Below are 25184 nucleotides of genomic sequence, written 5' to 3' on the forward strand. Positions count from 1 at the left end.
AGGACTAAGCAAGCAAGACAACGCTCGGCTCCGTACATCTCCCGAAAGCCGATTCGAGGGTCTGAGGAAGCCAACAACACAGTAATGCAGAGAACACTGGAGGGCATCCCTCCGACCCTGCTGATTATCCCTCCTTCATTGATCCCGATTTGACAAGCACCATCTCAAGAAGCTTGGAAAGGCCCCTGCAGAGAGCTAGACAAGACAGCGGTATCATCCACGCTACTAAATCGTACTCCACTGATATCAAAAGAAGACGCTGGAGAAAGTCGCGATACTCATGCCAGAGTGTCACACGTCACCTCTTTGCAACCACGCAGGAGACTTAAAGAAAGAGAGCAGCAGGGGGCCCCACGCCATACTGCACCCAAACATTATGAGTTAGAGTGACTGACAGCACAACAGACGTCTCATCTGAGATGTCCATGCATGCTGACATTAGTGAAGTATACCGATCTCGTTGTTGTTGAATTGCGGTCCCGGATTTCTCAGTGGTCCAAATGCAGATGCACCTGCTGTACGAGAAGTTTCTGGCGGATACAGCGGTTATAATCCGTCACAGGGAGGGTTGGATGGGATCGAGCTTAGCACGCAAGATTTTCCTATTGTACAGTAAAAACACTACGAGATACTGCAGTCCGGGTCGTGTAGTAATATACGTATGGCTGACAGTATCGGTAGCTCTTCTGATATCGAGGAACACTGCTACGACTATTTTCTTGTGACTCTTCGCTTCTTCGACATCGGTCAAAGGGTCCAGGCTGGAACCGGCTCGGTGGAAGGGTCCAGGCTGAAGGCTGGAACCGGAGACACGGAGACGACAAAAATGGAGACGGAGACAAGCCTTCAGTATGCACCAGCGTGTCTGCGCCCACTCTCTTTTGTCGGTCCAGGATGTAGTCTGTGGGACTACAATGCTGACGAGAGCACACCATTTCTTGAGCGAAAATTCATTTCCTTTCGAGCATCCATTCCAGACTGTGTAGTACCATCCCCATCAGTACCTGACAACTTGTTAAAGTAAGCGACTGAAACGACGAGATGTACTTAAATAACAGGATTACCAAATCACCTTCCCAGCTGTTAGGTACCTGGCCTGTTCCCCATGACCTTCATCACTGATATTGCGAATGGGACGACTGAGTACATGATAGTTTTACCTTCCGCCAAAGAAAAGTCCAACTCAAGAGCTGCTGCCACACAGGTGTATCTCCGGAGAATATAGTCTGCACATTGAAGGTGGGGCATGCGAGAAGATGGCGGACGCCAGGCAGACGGAGAAACCATTTTAATAACGCCAATAGTTTACGTGTAATTGCTTTAAAAGCATGCAACGCAACCTGATCAGTACAAAAGCAACAGTTGGAAGCAACACTACGTTGTTACTCGGAGGTGTCATGCTCCCGCCTACGTGAACTACAGACGTCTTTAGGTTTGTCGGCGGGGACGACCTGTACGAGCTGACTTGGCCCAAAGTATAGCCCCGTGTTCGTCGTTTCCACCGATCACTTCAGTGTATATATAGTTTAAATATGTGCCGTTGAAATATTGCGATTCCTGCAGCTTCATGTGGCTTCCTGCTTATGCTTGTCAATAACCAAAGCAAATAACGCGCTTTCTCGGAAAATGGCCCAGCGTGCGACACTCTAACTTTTAACCTCTAACTCTAAGCCTCTAACTTTTTAGTGTTACTGATTTTTATTTTTAAGTGTTTTGGAGTCCGGCTCCTGTGTTTTGTAGGAGCAACCATCTCCATGTTTTTCTTTTCTAATTCCAGCTCCTCCTGGGTAGAAGACCATTATTTTTATACTGGGAGCCACCCTCTTGCAGGTCTGCTGAAGGGTGACAATGTTTGCGATCCACAGCTTTCCTCTCTACAAGTCTGGCCGACCGAGTCCCGAACGTCGAGCATTGCGCTCAGTTCTTCTTATACTGAGCTGCTCCATATATACTCAAGGGCATATCATAATTCACAAGAAACAATTGGTGCAGCTGTGAACATACTGTACGCTACGATGTTGCTTACACGGACTCGATGACTGCTTGGCATTGCATTCGCTATATACCTGGGTGTTTCACAAAGTTCCCCTGGCAGAATAATTCATAAACAGGTGGAGGTATTGAAAAAGCTTTATTTTCTGTGAGCATCACTGAGACATCGGTCAAGAACTGAGCAGTGAGCAGCTCATTTGCATACGCTCGTTAACTAACTGAAATTCCTCACTTTTAAATTTTACTTGGGACGCGTTCGGAACCTCTGTTTTACCGACCGGAACCTTCAACGAAAAATGTTTTTACACAAATCGCGTCGACACTTAGTGATTTTTAGAGTAACTAATTGGTTTCGGTTTATATGTTTCTTGCGCGGAGTAGGGTACCAGAGCGCTCTTTTGCTCAGCTATCGGGCTGCAAATTACGTGTTCATCCGCCTGGTTCACACGCGGCGGTGACGGAAGATAAGGAACCGCCGTATAGAGAGTGCCTTTATCGTCATGATAAACGAATGCACAAAAGCGCCTCTTCTGTTTGCTCCTTATCTTTCGTCACCCCCGCGTGTGACCCAGGCGGATGAGCACGTCATTGGCAGGCGGATAGCTGAGCGAAAGAGCGCTTTGGTACGCAGCTCCGCGCAAGAAATAACATGTTAACGGAAATCAATTAATTACTCTAAAAATCACTAAGTGTCGATTGGTGTGTTTTTCTGGAATATTCGTAGCTGAATTCGTTCGTCGCTGAAGGTTCCGGTCGATAAAACAGAGGTTCCGGAGAGCGTACGAAGGAAAATTTTGAAGTTAGAAGCTTTATTTGATTAATAAGTGTATCCAAATGAACCGCCCACTGTACAATTCTTGGCTGATGTCTCAGAGATGGTGACTATACACAAAGCTTTTCGATAGCACCGTTTGTTTACGAATTATTCAACCGGGGGACTTTCGTGAAACACCCGGTATATAACGTAGAGAGCGGCAAGGAAGTAGGCGAGCTGGTGATAATTGATCTTCATAACGAACCCTGAGACTGGGGAAGAGAGACTGAGACTGTTTAGTGTGTTTTTTTTTTCAGCCTCAGGGTTCGTTATGAAGATCCGGTATATAGTTGATCGAGTTCAGCGTCTAAGAGCTCACTGCATATCCCTGCCACTATGGCTTAACTGGGAATGAAGAGACAGACGGAGTGCATGGCAGCCCATTGGTTGCGGACGGTCGCACCCATTATATACGAGGGGTGTTCAAGTCAAACCGGGACTTTCTGTCTCCGGAGTGTACAAATGGCTCGCGCTACTTCTTTTTTCGTCATTTTCACTCGCGCCAGGCTTCCGCGTTCACCACGTGGTGGTCCAAAGTTTGTGCAAAACAGAAGACACGTGCTGGACAAGATGGCCGACAACGAGGTGAGCGCGCACATCGAACGGCGAATTGGCATGAAGTTTGTCGTGAATGAAGGCGTAAAGTCCTCTGAAATTCACAGAAGACTTCAGGCTCAGTATGGCCACGATACACTTAGCCGCAGCAAAGCGTTTGAGTGGTGCAAACGGTTCCGAGACGGCCGTACATCAGAGCAGGACGATCCCGGCCGGGGCGGCTCAGAGCCCAGTGTCAGAGTTCCTGAGAACATCCAACTTGTGGAGCGCCTGATCCTCAAGGACCGACGGATAACATGTCTCGAACTGGCTCGAAAGACGGACCTTTCTGTGGGAACGTTGAACACTATCATTCATGAACACCTCCAGTTTCGGAAAGTTAGTGCCCGTTGGGTCCCGAGGCAGGTCTCCGTGTTTGACCGGCAGAGAAGACTAGAAATCTCCCAAGAGCTAAGGTACCGTTTCGACACTGAAGGACAGCCGTTCCTTGATCGGATCATCACGTGCGATGAAACGTGGGTGCACCATTTCACTCCTGAGTCTAGACGCGCATCAAAACAGTGGAAGCATCCGGGCTCGCCAGCTCCCAAGAAGTTCCGAAGCACTCCGTCTGCCGTAAGGTCATGGCCACGGTTTTCTGGGACAAGGCTGGCGTTGTTCATGTTGATTTTCTGCCCAATGGTACCACCATCAATAGCGCATATTACTGCCAGGTTCTCAGGGATGTGCATAAGGCGCTGAAGCAAAAGCGGCCTTGCCTCATCACCATGGGGGTCCTCCTCCTACAGGACAATGCATGCCCGAATACCGCGCATATCACGACACGCACCTTACAGGAACTTGGCTGGGAGTTGCTGCCACATCCCCCTTACAGTCCAGACCTCGCCCGCAGCGATTTCCGTCTCTTCAGGCCACTGAAGGCGTTCCTTGGGGCCGCCACTTGAGCTGGGACGACGAGGTCAAGAATGCGGTCCGATCATGGCTGCTACGCGCCGGTAAGGATTTCTACGCTGCTGGCATCCAAGCCCTCGTGAAACGCCGGGACAAGTGCATTAGTGCCAGCTGGAGATTACGATGAAAAATAAAACTAATTTCTCGCCTGTAAGTCCCGGTTTGACTTGAACACCCCTCGTACTACAACGAAAGTAGAGCATTTTTGTCTGGGTGATCGCTGGCTCTGCAGCAATGGATTTGTGCCATTACGTCAGATCCTGTGGCTTAGTGGCTATACGATGAGACTGGAAGATGTCCCGTGTTCGAGTCCGGCTGTGCTTGTCTGGGTGTTTTACCTAGAGACAAATGTCGGCACAGTGTGCTCCCTGTGAAGTCGGCCCAGGAAGCACGAAGCACCTCGCGACAGTCGTGACGTTGCCCGTTTGGCCATACGGTTCCATTAATACCACCAGCGTTATGGGTCGCGGCTGCCATTGATTTTCTTTCTACGTCTATCTATCTCATGCATTCCGCCAACATTGTCATTTGCTGCTCCAGAACGTTCCCTCCCCTCCACACACCAACTGCGGCGTCAATTTGAAAACCAAATGGTTCACAACTCCTTCAGGGGAGTAAGTAGCTCGTTCCCAAGAGCACTCGCTTTGAGAGCAAAATTTACACCCTACGAGAGTGTCTAAATTTCTCCAGGAGTAACTACGGAGTACATTCTCCAGGTGTAACTCCGACACTAGCGACAGGTGTCGTGTTGACGTCATGAAATCCTCCACGACACCTTTGACTGCCCATATGCAGCCCGCATAACATAATATGACCATATAAGCCGCTCGATGCCGAAACTCAATGGGTGCATCGTCGCAGATACACTTGATACATGCTTGACCGCTCGTCGCATAAAGGGGACGGGATAAGGGTGAAAGGAAGTGTACAAGAGGGAGGAGTGTGTAATTCCTCTTTTTCTTGAATTTGGGTACTCCCAGTGTGAGCCAGCTCAACGACGTTCATTTGGGAGCTCTCTCGAAGGCGGTAAACGCAGAAATGACGAAACTAGCGCGTCAGAAGGCCACGGGTGAGGACCTCACCAACTGAGAGCCTTAGTGCAAAACCAATAAATATAAAACGAAGGCGACTATACCATTCGCCTGGGAACTCATGAGCCAGATCGCTGTTGCTTGACAAATTGGGGATTGTTTCCCCACTTCAATTTAACTCGGCAATTAAAAATACCTGTCACATGTTTAACTGGGCTTTCAAGCACTAAAACTAAACTATATAAGCGAACATAAACTTCCTGTCTGCTGTTTTACGGTATCTTTAAGCTATAAATTTCGTCATCATCTTTTAATGCAGATATAGGTATAAGACCGGCAGCATTGTAACGTGACGCCTGTGTTGCGTCATGCGTGTTGTTCGCCATACGTGGTCACGAAATCTATTATGCGCGCAATTTTCACGCTGGACCGTTTTTGCTTCCTAATTAAGGCGCTTTTTAAGCGTCTACTATTAAGGCTGGCGTGAAACTTCTTTCTGTATAGACCACATTCGAGTCCTGGTTCACGATCAGCAGGTATAGCTTTCACTTTTAGCTTTTCACTTTAGCTTTAGATCAAGGGTTGCTAAAACTTGTAGTTAGCACTCCAATTTTTTTACAAACGTTAGTTAGTGACGTGATATATGCTTCAGTAATAGTAGCTCCCTTTAGTGAAGATTGATGCCAGACTTGTAGGTATCTTGAGTACGTACTCAAAATACAGTATTTTAAATACTTTTTCCGGTATTTTGGTACTCTACTCAATACTTTTTTGCGAAAGTATTTTTAATGTATTTAAAATACTTTTTTCGGTATTTGCTACTCAGTACTCAAACTACTTTCCTTCCTCGTCAAGCCATATCCAGCACGCTTCCCGCCGTGCCGAGATTTTCAGCTCACTGGAATTTAACCCCCTTTTTCATCGTTTTCTTTTTTTCGGGAATTCGCGAATGTGTCATTTATCCTCTTGTACACTAGGCTGGTCCCAAGCCTGGCCTCGCTTCTCAATAGCCAGCTTCGTCAGAAAACCGTTCCTATTCATATTGCCAGGTGAATCACCGGGGGATTAGGTACAAAATAATCCCGGCATTTATTTCCTTGGTCATCAAAGCAATAAACACGTGCCAGAGGTTGAAAGACCCGAACCGACATACAGGACGGATTACGAATTGGTTCAGAACATATCAACAAAGTTTACTTGGGTTCATCAAAGTTCTCCAAACATTACTTGACACCAAGACGTTGCAAATGAAAGATATGCATGGCTGATGAAGTTTATTCATTTGTAAGGTCACGTTCAGAATACGCGTTTCACTTACTGCTAGTACTAAAGTACTTTAAATAGTATCTTAAATACTTCTTAGAGTATTTAGTACTCTACTCAAATTACTTTCAGTTTTGAGTATTTTGAAGTCTATTTTAAATACTTTTTCTGTAGAGTATTTAGTATCTTATTTTAAATACTTTTGCGCAGTATTTTGTACAAGTCTGGATTGATCTCGGTTCAAATGTTAATGGGCGTCCGGACCCTCAACTTGGGCAGCGACAGCAAAGGTTATGTCACGAATCCATCAAGTATTTCTTGCAGAAGGTGGTTGCTCGTTTGGGTAGACTATATTTGTAAGGTTAAATGGATTAACACTTTGCCAAAAACAGAAATGGAGCGAAATATCGGGTTTTTAATGAAAAAGCTTTCATCATTACAGTTTTTGGGACTTCTCAAGATGTGAGAAAATTTTGTTGTTGCGACAAAGAATCAAAAAAGGATGCTTAAAACCGCAATTTGTCGCCCTGTTAGTGTATTTTCTTTTCTTTCTTTATTTTTTTTAATGTGACTTTACATCGTCTCCCATCTCTATCTTGTCGGAAGCAAATTACGTATAAGGGCATAAATACATAAAATAAAATAAGTAAAAAGATGGATATATTTATTAGAACACAAATGGGGAGGAAAGGTCAGCCAAACGGTCTGCTGTTCCACAGGAAATTAAAAAGAAAATAAAGAAAAAGAAGAAAATGATTAGGATAAACTAACAACAGGTGAAATAAGGATCAGACAGATTAAAGACAAATAAGATATATAAAAAAGATTATAGTAATGTTCAGGCTGCATGAGGCACTGACGAATGAGATGACAAGGTATTGAATTCACAGGCTGTGCATGAGACTGGCATTTTGTCTGGGAGTCCTCATCTTCACAGTGCCTTGTGAAGTACGGCTGCATGGTCCGGCTGCTACCCAGTGTCCACGGCTGGAGTTACACGTGTACCTCCCCACGGTCATTATATTCGTATCATACTGCGACGAAGCTGCTCAAGATTCCACCAAACCGCCACTGCATTCTTTTGCATGAGTCTCCCTTGGCCTTATGGGAAGCAAGCCCTTGTGGTTCTACACAACGTAGGGCAGACTTTCCTCAGCTCTCAATTGAGAGTTGTCTGCGCACATCACTCACTGCAGCGAAGCTCTTGAGACAGCAGCACAATCGTGACTCAACACCTTGTTTGAATGAAAGCCCTGCAAGAAGTGTTGGTTTCCGCAGGCCTTGCTCCTATACGGCCTACAGTGGTCATTCTGGCTGGGAATAACGCAGCAGATGTGCCAGCTTCCCGAGCGTGCGGTTCAACTGTCTATGGGAGCGACAAAGTGTGAGATGTGGGCAACTTTGCGGGATAGACCCAGACGACGGGTTCTGTCGCCAACAGCTCTGCCTGTGGGGCACTGAGTGTGTCTGAAGCACGTCACCTCAGCCTGGACGACCGGTGTGTGGTCAAAATTCTGGAAAGTTGAAGACACGAGCGTTTCGAGCCTTAGTCAAACATTTCCTGGACATTCAGGTGGATGCCTTCCCGTTCTCGACCTTCCGAGTTTGACGACACTTTATATTTGCCACAGTTGAGTGAAAGGAGGAAAACTTTCTTGTCCTCCACAAGTTGCGTCCTAAGACTAGGCACAACTCCTTTCCGCTTAGTCGTACCCAGACTCAGGCTTTTCACATTGTGGAGTTTGTCCACCAGGCATCTATGCCAAAAGTTGCTTTCACATTCAGCGAGATTTCAGCGCACGTTAAATAACGCCCAGGTGGGTCCAAAATTAATCAACTGTGAGCGCGATGCCACCAATTAATAATATATTAATATTCCCCCTCTTGGAGGATTTTTAGGTTGTAGTTTGCCGCAATTAAGCGTCTGTGAAAGTGTCGCCCTCCTTTGTTTCCGTTATTTCTCTCTTATCGTCATGTATCCCTTTCCCTTTTGCCGATCACATCCTACTTGTTCATATTTTATTTCTTCATTTCTCCTACATTCCAAAGCGGTCGCTCAGCACTCATGGAGTAGACGGACCCACGATCGTAGAACTACAATTTTCATGCGTTTCTTTACCGTATCCAGAGTAAACAAAACTCAGAGTAGAAAATAGTGTGAGGACGCAAGCTGAGGTAAAGACGACAGAGGACGAGACGCAAATCATTTTCTTTATACAGGCTTCGTCTTCATTCGTTCATCTGACGGACTTCCATCGTCTCGAACGATCGGTGACGCCGCGCAGTACCATTTTCAATGAAGTTGTGGCGTAAATAATCGCAACGGAAATCAAGCCATCAGGACGCACGTGTGCATACAACATGTTTTAGCTGGCTGAAAATAAGCTCCATAAGATCCATTTTTGTTTTTTCTTTTTTTGTCACAGTCATTCCCAATTTGTGCGCACTTTTTCGACTTAAAGCAAGAACTTGAAGCAATGAAATTGGACAGCACAATTTGCGGGAAGGGGGGCGGTTTTGAATGACTCCTAAAATAAGGGTTACTCAGTATTTTGGGCATAGTTTTTGAAACACTTAAAAATATGGGCAAGGTGGATATAGCGAAACATAAGCACGTGGTTACGACGTGCATATATTGTTAGTCGTACCCCACACAAAAATCGCGGGTTAATATTCGAGACAATATTCTCAGGAAGTTTAGGCAATGCGTACATTGCTCAGTTTGTAGTACTTGCCGGTTTTCGCGCACAGTCTACCGTAGTATTGGAGGATTTCTTCTTCCAAGAGCGTAAATAGTTACAAGATATGAGAAATTTGTAACGGAACTTGCTTCAGTCCGGACGTCTCCAAGCTTCCTCCAACAATTGGATAAGATATAAACGTTTCAAGGACATACCTGCATGCCAAGAGAAGCCGTCTACACAGCCAAGTCCAGAAACATGGCGAGGGTGGAACCACTAATCCATGATGGCTTCAAGAGGCAAAGAATGATCCTGTCGCCAAACTTTCTCGTCGCCATCAAAGAGCACCCGCCTGAACGCGTATCAAGTAACGTGCCAATAAGGCAGAACAATTGCCCGGATACGCAACTACGGCATAACCGGTTGCAGTACTGTGGGCGGAGCGCTGACGTCACGCGGTGCCTCCTTTGGCAAGGAGGAGGCGGAGGAGGGATTATTTAGATTTTTCGCTCCTTGGATGGCATGGCGTGCGTTATCTGGTCGAAAACACATCAAAAGCGTGTTTCCCACTTCCAGAGTAACCACTTGTTTGCTTCCTTTCAAGTAATATGCATACGGAATTTCTCGTGGGCAAATATTTTCAAATCGGGTGCGGAGGATTATTTTTGCTCACCAGAGTGCAAATGATAGTCATGCTGCGTTGCCTTCCTTTCGTTCCGTCTTGTCCAATTACGAGAATCCTCTCCATTTTGCTTCTTCTTCCACCCATGCTCTTTCTGTTAGTCACCGAAATGTCACGGTATTCCTTCTTACCAGACTGAAAATGAACCACTTGAATGAGCAAAACAAAGTCCTCTGGGGTCAGACACGACCGACTACCGAATAATGGTAGGCTATACTCCAATTTTTTATCCTCGGGGATTTAATGTCGGGTTGTGCGTCTTCATTGCGCATGCGTCCTTAATGACGTATCATTATGTTGGCTCGTGTAACTGGAAACGCGCTGAAAAGTAGACGTTAGGAAAAATGAATAGCTTCGCGGTTAGGAAAGGAGCTAAATGAAAGGAAGGTCAATTTGAGCTCGGTCGGTCGTCCAACTTAACACCGTTTTCTTTTTTCTCTCAGGTCGACTCGGTTAGACGATAATATGGGAGTACACGAAAAGACGTTCGTTGATGAACAGTTTGGATTTGATAAAATCCATTATGGTGGTCGTCGTCTTCCATAATTAATTTCATTCGCTCGCGAGTATTTTCACTGCGCCTTTTAAATTGTCAAATGAAAATCGAGTCTGCTGTTAAAATACATTTTAGCAGTTTTCGTATAAACATTTCTCGTACATATGGCAATGTTCAAGCATCGCTGAACATAGTCATGTATAGTACCCATTGCTCGGCGTTTCGGGCCTTCCAAACTCAGCATCACAATCATCTGATAAGGCTCCTGCTTCGAACTCACGTGAAGGTCAATATGGCGTGTATCGAAGAGCTCGATCATGCCGCATGTTAGTGTACTCACCGGATAACATCACACTTGTAAACAGAGCAGGTGTGATATTATCTGGTGAGTGCCCAGATGTGCCGCATGATCGAGCTCACCGACACGCCATGCATAGACCTTCACGTGAGTTCGTAGCAGGACCCGGACTCGCGCTTTATCAGATGATTGTGATCGTGAGTTTCGAAGGGCCAAAACGCCGAGCGATGGTTGTACCCAGGGAGCACCCCAATGTGGGCCCCAGGCTGGACAAATATTGACTATCTCGGATTCCCAATGTTGGACCAATTCTGCAATTGCAACCCGGCCCAATCAAGGCATAATATTGGCAGTCGATATACAGCTCCTGTATTGCCAATGAACATCCCATACTTCCCAGGCAGCAGCGGAATATTGGTCTAACATTGGTCCCATGTTGGGTAAATGGGAGGTCAATATAGGACCAATCAAGGTACATTACGGCACACAGTGCAGTTATCATATTCCCTATTTTTTGCTTTTCTATAGTGTTTCCTGCATCACTGGCAGGCCTGTGAAGTATGACCCGAAGATTTCGTGCTGGAAGAACAAGAAAAAGAGCCTGGTAAAGAACGCCAAAACTCTTGGCACAAGACGCCTGTGTGCCCACACTGGATATCACACCACAAGCGCATACTTGTCCAGGGTTGCCACCACCAGAATTCAGTGGTTTTACGAAAAAATCTTCCCGGAAACAGTACCGCAAGCGATGGTTCGGTTTTCGTTCCACACCGCCCACAGGCCAACAGGCCCAGCAATAAAAACAAGCCCAATGCGCCAAGTGCGCTCGTAACGCTGTGATGTTTGCGTTTTTAAGCAAAAGTGGTTGGCACAAATACTTCTGGTATTCATTCGTAACCGGTTTCTTATTCGATATGTCACCTGTATGCCACCTTTAGCCATGGAACCGGGACAAAGCGCCACTAAACGTGCCCAATTCCAAGTTGTCTTTTGCTGCCCGTGGAATCTGTCGGGTAACGAAAGTTACTCCGTTCGCTGGTTTACTGGTATTTACACCGAGTAACGAAATCCCATCGACTATACAGGTATGAACAAACAGATAGCATTTTGTCGCCACACGGCAGGGAGTCTCTTATATCCTGTCGGCTAAATCAGAACATCTGACCGGATCTGGCTCAGGCTGGACGAACGCTAAAATTGGCTCTCGTTAATGGATGCATTTCTGGCAGGGCAGGCGACCCTCGCGAGTTTCGAATCGGAACTTGTACTTTTCAAAAATAAGTGAAAGAATGTACATTTCTGAAAAAGTTCCGATATACCACACTGGCGTCACGCTTTACCGTCAATAGCGACTGCCCTCGGCTGGGACGTAACCTGCGACCTTGAGTTTGAATGCGTATGGGACAACAATGTACACTTTACTTATAACAGTGATCATGAGCACGGCCAAGTGGCTCTTCCTCCACGAAGGATCGGTCAATAAGCGCTTATGGTGCGAGCACAAGAGGACCGCCATGTTAGAGCATTTTTAGGTTCAAAATCAACGTGTATCTAAACAGTGCTTTGTCATCGTAATGCTCTCCCCATAATATAACAAAAAGGGCAGCCCTTCAGGATATGCTTTCGTACAGTTAAACTCTGGCTGTCAGACTGAAAGGTTTGCTTAGGCAAGCGCACGTTCAAAGAGGGCCTGACCACAATAGCTTTTCAGTTCCTAGCGGGTCCTGGAAGGAAAGTATATAACTTCCAAAAATATAACTTCCAAACTTAACTATATATATAACTCCCAAAATATAACGCAGCCTACATTTGACACTTTGATGTCCAAAGACACCGATGCACAGAAGGTTTTCCTGGTACCTTTCTGTGGGCACGAGAATTTAAAGTACCATATAGTTATATTTATATAGGTATAGTTATATTATCATCGCATAGTTATATCCTCTTTCACCGCCTCATTCTTGTGCAGTTTACTTCTTTTCTTTTTTCCGAGACAATGTTCTTTAAATTCGCAAAACTATTCCAAGCGTCCATAACATCTGTGCGACTTTCGACTCAATATCAGAGGGGCCGTGATTATAGAAAATTTATGAAATTGCTACGCGATAATAGCTCCTTATTTATACACACTCTGGCCCCCTATCATTTCATCAGTTTTCCTATCACCACGGCGGCACTGATGATTAGGGCCTTAATCATAGTGATTACGGAATGAGTCGCCAGAAGAGGGAGGCTCCGATGTGTCGCCGATAAAATTTCGGACAAAATGGTTGGAAGGTTCACATGAAACAACATTTATGGTCACGCTATCAAACTGTTGAATCCCGTTGCTGTTTTTAGGAAAACTTTTAACGAGCAACCTTGCGTAAGAAAATTCTTCTCTACACGTGCGTCATTAATAATGATCATGAGCTTATGTGGATTTATTTTTCCCACCTGGGTACACCGCGTATTAGACGCAAACAATGTGAGTGTACACTCTAAAAACAGAACTTGGCCGCATAGCACGCTCTGTGACAACCACGAATGTCGCTTCTGATTCGAAAAATGAGGGGGCGTACGTCTTTTTGTCTCAGTTATCTATCAAAATTGACACTTAAAGGCGTACGCCCCCATTTCTCTTCGAAAGAACCCAAGCAGCACAATGTACTGAAAGTCGAGTGCAATATGGTTGGGCGGGTAGGTGGAAGGCCTTGAACAGATTCGTGAAACTAAAGAACATTGATAAGACAGACGCCGTCCACCCCTATTGCACTCGACTTTCAGTACATTGTGCTGCTTGGGAAGCTATAATCCTATCATTCGCTGCAATGGTTGGCACCTTATGTTGTGAATTTCCCCATTCATCATCATTAATTTATCTGTTGTTGGCACATGCGGTGAAGGCCGACCATTGTACAGACCTTGATTTGTTGAAAACGCGAGGCGTTTGACTTCACCCCGTTTTCCTCTATATACGACACTCCGAACTCGATCGCATAGCCCAACCATCATCTCGAATGATATCTATCGTTCATCATATCGTTCTCATATATTCATATTCGTATCATTCTCGATAAATCTCGATATCATTTGAGATGATGGTTGGCTAGGTGCGTGCTATGCGGTCAGGTTCATTTCTAACAGTGTATTCTACTCTACTCTACTAGCGCGAGGCGTACGCCTTTTTGTGACAATTATCGTAAATACATGCACTCTAAATACAGAACTTGACCGCATAACACGCTGTGCGCCAACCAATGCCACGAAGGACAGTGTTATTGCTTCTGATTTGAAGAGAGAGAGAGAGAGGAGGCGTACGCCTTTTTCTGTCAATTATCATATATCCAAATTGCCAAAAAAGGGCGTACGCCCCCTTCTCTCTTGGAATCAAAAGCGATAACGGTATCATTCGTGGCAATGGTTGGCGCACAGCGTGCTACGCGGTTCTGTATTTAGAGTGTACGTGTCACAAAAAGGCAACAAATCGGGGGCAGAAGGACGCCATTCGGGATGTTGGTTGCCGTTCTACGCGGTCAAGTAATGTTTTAGGAGTGACCACAGAGAAGACAAGTTGTCGACGGATGGTGGTAAATGCGAAAGGTCCCGCTCCTTGATCATACTGCAGGGACGGTCGGCCCTGCTATCTCAGACATTCCAGACGGCGCACTTCCCCTGAAGCCGGCCCAGGACGTGTACTGTACGCAGCCACAGTTGCTTCGCGCTGCTAACACGGAATAATAAAGAAGAAATGCGATTTAGAAAAATGAGTCGCCCATTTGTGGCACGGAGCGCATAAAGGGCAGCGTAAACACGATGCTCATAAAAGTTTATCACGGAGCTTCAACATCGCCCATTACAGAACGGAAAAGCAACGGGTAATTAATGACATCGATAATGAACACCTGGGTGAGCGGATCCGTAAAAAACAAGACAAAAAGAAAACAAAAAACGGGTTTTGCGAGAAAAAAAACATGCATCTAAAGAGAATGTTTGACCAGCAACATTCCTTAGAAAAAAAAGGCGTGGTACAGTATAGCTGTCTTCGTGCCATAGGAGTCTTGTTTCTGTTCTACCCATCATCCGCTTTACTCTTTTATCTCGTTTACGTCTTCAATGTTGACAATCGTGTCTGGAGACCCAAAATGAAAAATAAATGAAAAATGAGTAAATACGTTTTCGATGGTCCGTTTCTTCGCTCGCCGATGCACGTATCACCCAATAGCGCTATAGTCTTTGTTCCTTGGTTTCCTTTAGACGTTTTCAGACATATGTCGGCACAGTTCCCTTAGAAGTCGGCCCAGGACGCACATTCCCCGTCAGTCGTGACGTTGCCCACCTCTGTGAGGCCGACAACGGCGAGCCCTTTCACCATCACCACCACCACCACCGTTGAAAGAAAAAATAAAAAAACAATTCCCTTTTTCTTTTCTTTTTTTCATCTGAACGTCTCTCAACTCTTCCTTCCACAGCTTTAGTTGCAGAGCTCATGGATCATATACTAGAGCACAAAGAAGAAAGAAAAAAAAGAAGACACTGAAGACGATCGTAGATTTATTATGGTACAAGTTTTCGGACGGTGTCTGTCCTTCATCAGGTGCAACCTCGGACTCCGTCCGAAAGCTTGTACCATAAGAAATATACGATCGTCTTCAGTGTCTTCTTTTTTTTTCTTTGTGTTCTTCAACTACGGTGTTGACTGCCCTTCTACGGCTTTGTGGACCAAGTAGGAGTGAGACCTTGATGAATTTCAGACCCTTTACGCGAACAAAGCGATTAGTGATCCCAACGGTGCCTGAATATTCCTTGAGCAAACATATAGTGTCCGATATTAACCCGGCTTTAGGTCCTATATTTCTTCAATTGCCTTCTGACTTAGTGTACAACACTAACGGTACCAGTACTGACCACTGACACTTTCCACAGAGGTGTGTTTCTGGCGCTGGCAAAAAAACACCGTTAACGGACGAATGTCAGAATTGACGAAATAGAACACCAGGTGGGGAGGGGATACGGAGGTTTATTAAAGGAAAAAAAAGTAAGCTCAACCAGACAGAGGTCGGCTTACTATTCAAATAAAAAACAGAAGAGAAAAATAAACGGATTTTACCGCCAAATGTATGAGAGGCGTTCAACCCGACGTCCGAACAAGGGTCCCCTGGGGCGCATTGCTGACATCGTCCTTGCTCGTGCCGATGCTGTTGGGAAGGGTGCCAAGCGGACGACTAAGTAGTGCGCGAGGGATGATGAAACCCTCATATATAGGGATTATCCGCATATATGTGATATGGTTCGATATTCTCTTCTGAGGTCGTTGAGAATATTTCTCACACGAGGTCACACTGTTCTAACCTTTTCAAAGTCCTGATAGTCTCAGATAGTCCTTCTATCAATATATTTGTTTGCAACAATTAATAGCGAACGTCGATTGAAACCGGTAACAAACCTTGGAATTCATTGACCTTTTTTTCCCCGTGTGTTTGTAACACAAACCACCAGGTGGTTAGTCTTCAACATAAGTTGAGCCTTCATGCAACAGAAGTGAGACAACGAAAGCCTATTTGTAGTGCGATGTCAGTGTCCACAAACGAAATTCATGTGCGGGTTTCTCCCTTTTGTAACTGATCCTCGTTTCTAATGGATATAAAATAAAGGCATGCATACATACATACAAACTATTTTTTTTTTATTAGACCGCGTAATTATGCGCACAAAGTGTTTGAAGCATTTCTGTTTTTTGCCTTCGGCCAATGGAACACGCATTTTCGAATACCCAGCGTAAATTTGAAAAATAGTGTTTTTCGTACGCGAGGCAATCGGGTTCCAGCAGGGGAAGGGGTGAACCCATTCGTCAAACTGATCGCTCATTAATGAACCACAATTTTTGGCACACCAGCGAGAAACAGTTTCGATTCATGTTTTTCCGTGCATGAATTTCATTTTTGGACACTGGACAGCTGTGGCACTGACATCGCACTCCAAATAGGCTTTCGTTGTCTCACTCCTGTTGCATGGAGGCTCAACTTATGTTGAAGACTAACCACATCGGCTGCACAACTCACAACGAAAAAGGTATCGATCATCTGAGGCGCAAAAGTAGCCATTGCCATTATTATAAACGCCAAGATATTTGTCTCCTCTTCCTTGTGGTACGCATTCATCTTCCGAACACAGCCTTCTTTCGCCAGAATAAATGTCAGAGCGATAAACTTTGTGGTGTGCATTTACCAGGAATTTAACTAACGCCCTCACAGACAACCCCGAGTCGGGCTCACTACGACAGGCAATAAATGGTCCACACAAGACCACTCTATCAACACGAGCACCTGCGACGTCACAGAATTTGTCCTATAGAAAGAAACTGCAATTGTGTCACACATACTCAAATAGCTTTATTCCAGCCAGAATGTGACTCGGTATCGTCAAGCAGCGCGTTTTTCTTACCTCGTTAAAGGTGACCACAAAGACGGACCTTACTATACCAATAATAGCGGTATAAAGATTCTCATACACCCGGGATTGTGAGGTCGAGGACGTCATGTCTCTCTCTGCCTGCCCAAGTTGAAGATAAAAAATTCGAGATATTACTTACGCAAACGCAAGCTTTACTCATGAACTCATGTATGGAATGTGCAATGAAATACCTAGTGAAACATAAAGTGTCAAACACCGAGCACAGGACAGAAATGTTCAATACACAAGGATACGGCGAAGAACAATCTCGTGCACCGAAATCTCCATCTTCATAATCAAATTAAATCAATCGCGCGCACGACCAGTGGCACCACTGTACACTGATGACGATCCGGTTAAACACTATGATCGTAGTGCGTTATAAAATTACTCGAGAGTAACGCAGTGTACCAGAGATTAGCAGAAAACAAACGTAATTTTGTCGCTGATTGTGAACGAATGCTGCCTTGGCGTTAATCGACAGAGAAACGACGTCAACAAATGTGACAAGAGATCTCTTGTTTGGAATGTCGTTGCATTCCACTCCTCGGAACTGGCTCCAAGATCCATCATTCACGCGATACCGAAGGAGATCCGGGCGAGGCGGGTCGGGCTAATAAAGCATCCAGTGTAAACGGCCTACCCGGTCATTATCGGCTGCAAGGGTTCGCCGAGGTCAAACATCCATGCTTTCATTCACTCAGTGCCACTCTCATCATAATTCTTAGTCAACAACTTTCAACGGAACACTTACTATTTCCACGTTTTCGAGCGTTTTCTCAACAACGGACGTTCTCGTTGTGTTTCATGAAATGAAACCACACGTCACTACAAAGATTTCTTTCACAGTTGTAAGAAATGAGCACCGTTTACAGCAGTTTCTTTTCTCCAGAGACAAATAAATTTTTGCCGTGCGTTCAGGTGTCATTCATTGGCGGGATCCTTATAATCGTTTTCAAAAGAATATTCTGTTCCACCAGAGTTCATTGAGAGAAAATGTTACCTCGAACATACACAAAAACGTGAGGCTTGAGAATATGGCTATCCTACTTTCAGAGGAAGAAACGTGTTTAAATTTCCCTTCCGAAATTAGGAGCAAACATGATGGTTCACACTGTATCAGCTAATAGGAAGAAAAATAATTTAGTAATTGAAAAAAAAAAAACTACAGAAAAAAGAAGTTCTAGGAAGGGTTGAGCCCCAAAACAAAGGAACCGTTTGTTTGCGCTCTTGATGTATATTGAACGCTTTGCCGGTGATTTACGAGGACCCAGTTCCAGGTAGCCAATTATTGGCTCCTCTCGGAAAAGCGTCTAGTTAGGTCTTCTTTCCCAAGTTTAACGAACGATGGCTTTTCGCTGAGCGATAATCGACATCCTCGCCCATGTAGAAGGCACCAAAAGCTACCAAGAATGACGTGTTTTCAGAATTTCGGGTTCATCGTCGGATTTAAGTCTCTTTCGGATAAAACTCGATACTTGGCCCGTTCAAAGCAAAATTCTCGATCAAAAGTAACGGCCAAAGAAAGCGGTCAGTTTCAAAGCGTCATTCCTACTGAATATGTGGGCCAAGAATTCATTAGTCGTCTCGCTAAGCCACGTTTGACCTTTGCGGGCCGCAATGATCATAATAATTATCACCACCCGTCTAATTTATAAGGCACGCACGCGGTAGCAAGGCACCATCCAAATCACTACTATTATACACTCTTGTTACATCTTCTTTCTTTCTTTCTTCGGGAGGCCTCGCTAATCATAGGTTGACAAACTTGCTCATGAAGAATGGAACGTTGGAAAAATCACTGTTTCGTCGGAATGGTCAAGTTGCGTTTTTATTTTTAAAAAATGTGGCGAATAACTTCAACTATATTAGCTCTGCGCTGTTCTCGTCGAGAATTTTTTGAATTTATGGCGGCTTTAAGCGCCCCAATGACGTCTTCATAGGAATAGGAACACGTGGCGACGACTTCTAAAACGAAGTCGTCTAAAACAGTGCAAACGAAATTGTATTGACCCAGCATTGAACGTGCATTTGTTCCGTGGAAGCGGTTCGAGATAGAGGAAGCTTTTTTTACTGTTCTGTCATACGGGAGATTATCTGGCCGGGAAAAAGCGTCAGTGGTTCTTGCAATTACTTCCAAATATTGCCTAAATAACCGTCGGTGAAAAATGGTTCATCGAAACATGTTCACGGTTCAACAACATTCACTCACCACATGGTTGGACGCTTCGTTCAAGCAAGAAGCGTTTACTTGAAGGAAATGTCAGGGGAGGACACAGACTGCAACGTTTGAGCCACCGTAAGTTTGATACACATACTTTGAATGCGGTTTTCACCGACACGACCAAAAAGAAATTTAGCTTGTTTGTCACTTGCTTCCAGATCGGTACTAGAGAACGCAGGGAGCAAAAGGATTTCTGTCACAAGCAGACCAGTTCTAAGCACGATATATTTTGAATTTTCGTAAAACTTGCGTAGATGGACGTGGCCGACACCCCTGGAAACAAGGATGGGCAGGAGCACTGGAAAAGTTGCCCCTCGAAAAGGTGGCCGGCGAAGATAAATAATAAAATAGACCGACGCATACGGAACGGGATATACTAGGCTGGCATATATCCCTCTCCCTTTCGCTCTCCCCGTAATGATAGGGCACGGCCTTTCCAACAACAAGAAAATGGCGGCGATCAAAGATAAATGGGGAGGGATACACGCTGCCATTTTGGGATTATTGTTTTAATGTGTTGAGAATGCAGGGATGGCGGCGGGTCAATACTTTGTTTCGTACACTCAATGCTTCGTCCAAATTCTCCACAGGGACAGTGGATGATGCAGTGAACATTTACGTAAGATAATCTCACCTGTCAGCAATTAACGGGACGGAAATACGGACAACGTTTCTGCCAGAGATATAATTAATCTAGTTATTTGAGCTCGCTGTGGAACTTAATGGATCCCTTTTTTAGTAGTCCCTAGTTTATTTCTATGTAAAGAGCATGACTTCCGAACAATTGGTGTTTGTATTTGTACGCTACCGTGAAATGGATGGATGACACAGCAGCTGCAGAACATTTCTTCCAGTATGTGGGGACAAAACGGAAAAGACAGGCGATTCATCCAGAGCATTGATCTTTTCATTGAAAGTGTTTCAAATTCCATTTATCCTCAACACTCATTCCTGTGATGGAGCACACGGAATCATCTTATAGACACCTTCAAGTGGGGTTCTCAGACGTTTGCCGCTGTGAAGATCGCTTTCATACGGTTCATCGTCTACTGCACGATCAGAATATGCATACTTTATCCGAATCAGCATATACTCTGCAGATATTAGAGGCATTAACAGTGCGTCAAATTGGGTACCGCGATGTTTTGTACTTTTGAGGCACCCTAAGATAGCCTTCAACATGTATTTGTACCTGAGTTACAACCGCTGCTTGATGACCCTCTTCATAAATGAGACTCATCGTGTCATTGGAACACGTTTCGGTTTCACGGATCAGGTGAGACTCCAAGGACAGAACTTCCCTATGGACGCGTTCATGTTGTGTACGCGCGGGGGGAACATCATTATGTCATTAAGTGTCATTACAGAGGAGCGACGCCGTTCCGAGACAGGTCACGTGATCACCGACAGTTGGACGTTATTATTGTGGCTATCCTCTGACAGACAGACGGGAAATTTCCTGCGACTCGGTATTAAGTGGGAAAATATTTTGAAGCGCAGCGCGTATACGTATATCCCCGTGAGTTTGGCCAAGCACCACTTTCATGCCCCAAAGATTGTTATCATTTCTCTTATACCCATTTCGTTTCCGTTATTTTCGCTGTGAACCACTACATAGTTGACCACCAATTTGCTCCCGTATGTTTTCCACCAAGTATTTCCCATTTCCTGCAGCGCTGTTTCCTCATGGAACCGGTGATGTCGTCGGAACTATTTCTTTCTTGACATAATGTGCTAACTCGTCCTGCAGTAGCCTGCGGAAAAAAGTGCTACGATAAAACATTTCCGAATCTCATCATTCTACGTTTCACCTGAAAGCACGGCCTAATTATTACTAAATAATGCTGCTCGCAGAATTTACTGAAATTCAGAACCTACAAGAAACGTTTTCCTACAACCAATTCGCAAAACTACTTGTGGCAAGAACCACGTCACACGTTTTTCACGCTGTGTCGTAACGCCGTGCATTACACGTTGCTGACTTGAAATGGTGAGGATGTCTAGGGAAGAGGTGTATGTAAACCAAAGGAAAGGTGTAGGGAAGAGGAGTATGGAGGCAATTTGCTTACAACTCTGTGCGCGAAGAAATGTGGAAGTATGATAAGAAAATTTAGCCAGTCACTTTAGCTCAGCCGACCGTGCTCTATAAACAACGATCGATACAGACTGCATCGAGAGCAGTGAAACAAGGTACATTCTGTGTTTTCCGTCGCATTGTACGAATGATGATTGTGGAGCAGCGCGCGACCGAAAAGGACTGGAAGGCGAAGTCGGTGTATCGTTGATTCCATGGCTCGCAGTGTTCGGATTGGGAGCCTGAAAGATAAAGTAGGGCTAAGGAGACTCAACTCCACAAATCGCTAAAACCCCAGTGCGGACAACAGCAAACGGGGTGTTAACGATTAGAATGTCACCAACACGCCCGGATTTTAACCTTGTTGGACTCCGCACCGTCGGTTTTCTAGGCGACGGACTCCGTAAAATACATGTGGCTTGCTGGTGGGCCTCGTGTCATAGAATCCCGACATGCGCATTGCAAGACAATGCATTTGGAGCGGCTCTTTTAGCATCGCAACAGATCATGTGCGCTGAGTATACACAATTGCTTTCTGTCGAGAAGGGCAAGTCAGGGAACGCAAATGAGTTATTGCGGGGTATGCTGGGACATTGGACTGGGAAACAGTGTCCAAATAAGCCGTATTGCAGCTTTGCCCCGGTAAGTTTCTCTTGTGAATGGAATTGAATTGAGTGAATTTCACCTACGCTCAGTCGAGCGCCCCTCCCTGTAAGACGTATTCTGTAGGCTACCAGATGGTGCCACGGTACTATAGATGAACTACACTCTTAGCAAAAAAGGTGAGGTTGTAACGGGCTGTCACATATATGTTAGTCCAAAAATATTAAACCCTGTTGGCAAGGGTGTAACATTTAAGGGAGAATATCTTACTCCCTGGTGGTAAAACTGTCACCCCTGGGTGTTACATTATACCCTGTGCGGACGTGTGTGCGCGTGTGAGTCCATCTCCTACCGGCATATCCGCGTCTTGTAACATGCAAACTCGGCGCGCAAGGTCATACGCGCAAAGTACAGGTTAGGCTGGAAGGTCGTGCAGATTCCCAGCATATCAGAAATGTGGGAGCCGGAGAACAGATACTGTTAATAGGCTGCGACTTGGCAAATTCTAAGATCCTCTTCATCTGACAATCGCTTTTGCAAGTGAGGGTTCGGAGATTTCCTCATTGTAGTAACAGAAAGTCTGCCGCCTCAAGTGACAACATTTCGGATTAAAATGCAACCGTGTTGCTAAATGTGTTTCCTACTTAAATTACTCCTCAAATACGATGATACCGTTTCTTCAAAACATAATCGTTGTGGCGTGTAATAAACTTGCGTAACCTGGGGGGTAAATGAACTGGGTTACCACCCTGCGTGTTTGTCGACCGAACGATGGCGCTGCAATCGTTATACACTGCCGCAAGTGGACGATGCAGCCGGTTACTCCCTTTTCATACCCTTTTTTCTGTGCCCCCGGAAAGCAAGGAATAGCAAGTCGGTGGTCTGTGAAGGAAAGGTTAGAACCTTTCCTCTGTTTCTTTTTTAACAAACATATCTCCCCCCCAAGCGCAGAACATTGATGCGAGCTGTTCTTTGATGTCCAGAACCTGTGCATTCTAGGAGATACGTATTTATTATTTATGTAAAGATGGAACTAAGGAATCTGTGCGGAGAGGAAAGCTCTGTAGGTTGAGCTAGATTTCCGCAGGACGGTTCTGTGTGAATGGCTTTCGCTTGTTACTTGCAATAGATCCTTGTTGAGTCAACACTCGTTATTGCTCTATGTAATCCTTTTTTATATAGTACAATGCCTCATTGTAATTTCACTATTGCGATGTATTTGGTATTACCGATACCCACTCCTTCATGTACTCACGGCCCCTTGATGGGTTAATAAATAAATAAATAAAACACTCCTGTCCTCGTTCATAGAGTTTTCCAGACTGGCAAAATCAACTGGTTAATGAAGAATATTAGCTTTAGTTAGTGCAAGAGAGGTAAGTAGCAGCGAGGACAGTAGCAATGCGGGGAGGTAAAAATTACTTCCAGCACCGTGCGCCAGAGAAGAACCGCAGATGGTGGACGTCGCCACACAGCTCACGTTGAGCTGCTCATATTTTCCCTGCGAGATGTGTCTTTGTGTAGATATCTTTACTGCAGAGATCTTTGTAATGTATTTTAAGATATTAACTGCCTTTGGTACGTGCCCCCGAGGAACCCTATACAGTAGGGTCATTTGCAGTCTTTTTCCTCCCCACCCCATGTACTACTTAATAGGTGAACCCTCACGAGAACGCAACATCAGGAGGTAAATGGTGAAGGCAAACCCTACAAACGACGAATAATCACTCGTGATTTGTAGAAAGCGCGGGGCGTACGCATTTTTGTGATCTTAAATTTAGGCCGTCATCATTCCTTCATGTGTTATCATCTCATCCTGGCTACAGTCGTGACGCAGCCCACATGCGTGAGGCCAACAACGGCAAGCCAGTTCGTCACCACCACCACCTTGTGATCATAAAAATCCGACCCCTCCCTCACCCCCTAACACACACACACACACTTTTGATAATAATTACGTATGTGTCACAAGACCTCCCGCTTTCAATAGATCAAGGCAGGGACCGATGGCTTGGAATGTGCTATGCGTTCAAGTTCTGTTTTAGAAAGTCCAGGCCAAGGGGAAAAGAGGGGGGCAAAAAGGGGGCGAAATAAAGTTATTGTTGCAGTGGAAAGACAGAGATGATTTGAGGTGACGTTAGGTGAGGAGAAACATCTGCTGGCAAGAAAAAAGGGTGAGGGCATGGTCCGCACCTCTGGTCCAGAATCCACCAGAGAATGACCTTCCACCAGGCGCTTGAATGTCATGAATGGATGCCTGTCTCGTGTGCCTGCTTTGATATCAAGGGGTGACCATTTACTCGTTCCTCTTCTGCGTGTGACACCAGGTAGAGACAATGACTTGGCGCTCTTTGGCCTAAGTAGCCACATACATACATACAGACACCAGGTAGAGTGCGCTGCCCATCGTGCAGGACCAGGAACGGGACGATGCATGCAGAAGACGACGACGGGTTTCTAGGAACCATGTCAAGCGAGGATTAACGTCCTACAATCTTGTAGGGGGGATGTTGGGTGAAGGTGCGGTCAGTCTGCACCCTGAAAAGAAGAAGGGGGAAGGACCAAATAGGGAGGGGAGAGATGATGGTGGCACAGGAGGGGAAGAGGTGTGCAGTCCCTCTTGCTCTGGAATTTGGGTTTCCACCACAGATAAGCATCCCTCAGTAGCCTTCATTGGGATGTTCCCTGTACCACGGCAAGCGCCAGGATTATTGGCCAAGTTACCCCATGTACTATCTTGTACGAACAGCTGCTCAGGCTGATGGGTCGAAAGGAATTCGAGGCTCTCCTCTCGGTGATCTCGGCACGTGGAGGATTAGTGAAGCCGTTCCTCTTCTCCTGGAGGGCTTTTAAAGAGCTTCCAAAGTCTCAACTACCTGGTATGTGTAAGCTGTGCAAAGTGACGCCGATGACGAGTTGGTTCATCGTGAAATCTGCTATAACGCGGTCATCAGGCGGCGGCGAAGTGTATGGGAAATGACTGCTTTCAAAGAGCCGGCTTTGTCAGCAGAGTGCAGAAAGCATTCTGAACAGGAGATCCACTTGCTCCTTGGTGAATCGCCCTAAATCGCCGGAGAGATTCGCTCGG

At 45.4% G+C, this 25184-nt stretch overlaps 1 protein-coding gene across 2 annotated transcripts in view; it reads right to left on the reverse strand.

The window, feature by feature from the left end:
- LOC135387632 (transcription factor Sp9-like) overlaps nucleotides 1-9648 on the reverse strand; it is a 75109-nt gene extending 65461 nt beyond the window's left edge. The window contains exon 1 of one of the 2 annotated variants that reach the window (XM_064616741.1): nucleotides 9503-9648. The gene's annotated coding sequence lies outside the window, so the exon portion shown is untranslated. The remainder of the gene's footprint in view (nucleotides 1-9502) is intronic. The other variant, XM_064616742.1, reaches the window with a different exon arrangement.
- Nucleotides 9649-25184: the final 15536 nt, after the last annotated feature.

The sequence above is a fragment of the Ornithodoros turicata genome, chromosome 3, assembly GCF_037126465.1.
Source record: "Ornithodoros turicata isolate Travis chromosome 3, ASM3712646v1, whole genome shotgun sequence".
Lineage (NCBI taxonomy): Eukaryota > Metazoa > Arthropoda > Arachnida > Ixodida > Argasidae > Ornithodoros > Ornithodoros turicata.